The sequence below is a fragment of the Onychomys torridus genome, chromosome 1 (genome assembly GCF_903995425.1).
Source record: "Onychomys torridus chromosome 1, mOncTor1.1, whole genome shotgun sequence".
In the NCBI taxonomy this organism is placed as follows: Eukaryota; Metazoa; Chordata; class Mammalia; order Rodentia; family Cricetidae; genus Onychomys; species Onychomys torridus.
Genome location: NC_050443.1, coordinates 28,131,839 through 28,135,372, shown reverse-complemented (window position 1 = coordinate 28,135,372; position 3,534 = coordinate 28,131,839).

The window sequence follows — 3,534 nt, the reverse complement described above, 5'->3', positions numbered from 1 at the left end:
ATTGCTTTGCTCTGTTCATTAAATCTGGACTTATTAATTTGGTTTGATTGGCTTATTACATCAGCAGATAACCAGCCACCAAGAATTTAAAACTTATAATTTGGTGCTGAACCCAAGTACAGTTGAGTTTTCCACTGACCACATGGCCGTGAAGAACCACTCTGCCTTCCTGCCATCAGACAGACTTCCTCAGTGAGTTACCCACATCCAAGCCAAGGGCCTAAAAGGGGATCCAGGATCCCTTCTGCGTCTTCCTGCCAGTCCACTTGCCCAGCCACTGCAGTGCCAGGCAACTGGCCCATTCTGGGGTAGACAGTCTCTGCCTCTTGAGGTTCCTTGTCTGAGAGACTTCTGGTACAGGGATACCCCAAACCTCCACTGTTTTGGTCCCAGACTATGCTCAGGGGATGTGCCATCATAGTCTCCAGATTTGGTGATATTTTACCTGTGTACCCCAATAAAGTTTATCTGGGGATCAGAGGGAAAAGCCAGCCACTATAGTAAACATAGAAGTCAGGCAATGGTAGCACAAGCCTTTAATCCTGGCATTCGGGAGGCAGAGATTCATCCAGATCTCTGTGAGTTCAAGGCCACACTGGGAACAGAGCCAAGCATGATGGCACACGCCTTTGATCCCAGCACTAACCATAGAGGTCTGGAGGTCTGTACAGACAGACAGGAAGTGACGTAGCTAAGCGGGGAGAGGAAGTGAGATGCAGAACAGAAAGACATGGGTATACAGGAAGTAGGTCTCTCTGGAGGCTGAGGGCTGGTAAGGTGAGGTTGGCTGTGGCTAGTCCTAATCCTCTGATCTCTGTTTTCACCCCAATATCTGGTTCTGGGTTATTTATTAATAAGAACGTTTAGCAATTTGTCTTACATCGGGGTCTCTGGCTAACAGCTTGTGAATGTATACTTCCAAGTGCAAGTTCACTCCCCAGACACGGTATGAAACTTGTTCAAACTAGGGCTGCCTCACTGTACATCAGTTTGAGCTGACCTGGACAGCATTCCTGCCTTTCCTCACCGTGTCTTGGCATATCTGCTCCTGGATTCTGCCTGCCAGCAATCTTGCTGCTTCTCTGCCTACCTGTATCTCATGCTTCCCACTAATTGCTCTCCTGGTTTTCCCAACGGTTTGCTTTTCTTGAATGTTCACCCTAACTTTGCCTTTGCTCCCCTGACGTTTGGTCCAGCCATGCTGAGACTCATGCCCAGCACATGGCTGTTTGCTCCCTTCCCCCAACAGCCTGGTGTTAGTAGTTATGTGCGGTGCTAGGAACACGTCCCGAACACGACAGAACCACGGGAGAGTTTTATTAAAGAGGATAGAGGTGACAGGCCTGGGTGAAACACACGTGGGGAGAGAGAGACAGAGAGAGACTGAGAGCCTCGCGCAAGATGGCGCCGGCTTTTTAAAGGTTGGGCCGCGCATGCGTACAGGGACTCCTGTGGGTACTCCACGCATGCGTGTAGATTACATGGCTGCGCGCGCGCTTTACGCAACCACGTAAGGCCACAGAGTCCCGGTCCCGCGAGATGTCTGACCCGGAGATGGCTATTCTACACCGGAAATAGTTAGGCGGTCTGCCGGGCAAGCCCAACCGTGTAATTGTCTATCATTCCCTACTCTCATGTTTTTTAAAAAGAAAAACAATGTGGATAGATGGGTATGGGACGCCGTTTCTCTCAAAGACTGCTTCAGGCTGAATGGTGGACATTGATTGGTTTTGGGGGGAGATGGGGAGGCTGTCTCCTGAAGTTCTGGGATGAAATCCTGTAGCTGTGTCCATCCTCCATGGTGTGGCTGGTCCTAGGATGAGATCCTGCAGCTGTCCGTCCTCCATGGTGTGGCTGGGAACCTTCTATCTGACAAAACACTGGTGACATAAAAAGCTTAGAGAAAAGACTCATTATGCACCAATGTTAGTAGTTATGTGCGGCGCTAGGAACACGTCCCGAACACGACAGAACCACGGGAGAGTTTTATTAAAGAGGATAGAGGTGACAGGCCTGTGTGAAACACACGTGGGGAGAGAGAGACAGAGAGAGACTGAGAACCTCGCGCAAGATGGCGCTGGCTTTTTAAAGGTTGGGCCGCGCATGCGTACAGGGACTCCTGTGGGTACTCCACGCATGCGTGTAGATTACATGGCTGCGCGCGCGCTTTACGCAACCACGTAAGGCCACAGAGTCCCGGTCCCGCGAGATGTCTGACCCGGAGATGGCTATTCTGAACCGGAAATAGTTAGGCGGTCCGCCGGGCAAGCCCAACCGTGTAATTGTCTATCACCTGGGAGACCCACAGCTTAAGCTGCAGCTGGCTGTGTCCTCCACATGGCTCTTGCCCCTCTGCCAACTGCCTCCTTAGGCTCCCAGTTCCCGTACTCTTTCCCCCACCCCAGACTGTCCTAAAATTCTAACTGCCTACTCTGCCCTTAAATCTGTTCTCCTTTAATATGCTCTGCCACATCTTCCTCTCTCCTAAATATCTTTTTTTTTCCCCAAAAAATTCTCAACTTGCTATTCTGGCTTACTCAATGGGACAGCATATGCTGGCACACTGTTCCTCGGTTTCCCTCTGTGGCATCTTCTCGGGGCAGTGGTCTGCCTGACCTGGTGGGAGCCATTATGGCCAGGAAATGTCTTTTATTTTAAGTTGGTCATCTGACACTGTTTCCCAGGAAAAGTTTGAATGTCTTTCTGTTAAAAGTTTTGTTTCTGTTAAAAATTCTGTCTTCTTTCTGTGTGGGGTGGAAATGTATAAATGTGTGGCCACTCATGCTTGTTTCAACTTGTCTCTGATGTCTGGATTTCCATATCCTGTGTATCTTGGTTATAGCTCAGCTGATGATTTCAACTAGCTGCCCAGGCTCGGGATTGGCCTCTGGGCTTTGCTGAATCTGATGTAATGAAATCTGTAAACTTGTAACTCCAGATTAGCACCATGTGTTCTGCTGTAGTGAAGATGACCACAAGGGCAGGCATGATGCTGATTTACTGAAATATTAAAGCTATAACTCTACATCCATGCACAGGGATGAATCTTGCTGGCAGCCAGACTTTGTGGACTAAAAATAAGCCATTGATATTAAAACTAAATTGTTTACAATATTAAAACTTGGCTTTGCATTATATATCTTAGGACCACAGCTGAAAACTAGAAACTGAATCTTCTTGCTTTTACTATCATTGGTAAGCTGTTACTAATTGGGAAAACAGTATTGTAGTGATATATTGTACCCTAATAAAATTTGCCTGAAGATCAGAAAACAGAACAAGTCACTAGATTAAACATAGATGCCAGGCAGTGGTGGCACACACCTTTAATCCCAGCACTTAAGATCTCATGCCTTTGCTTGGGAAGCACACACGCCTTTAATCCCAGCACTAAGAAGGAAGTGATATGGCTGGGTGGGGAAAGGTATATAAAGCTTGAGGAGACAGGAACCAAAGCTTTTCAGCTGGAGCGTTTTCGGCTGAGGACTCAGAGGCATTCAGTCAGAGGATTTATGGAGTTGGTGAGGTGAGACA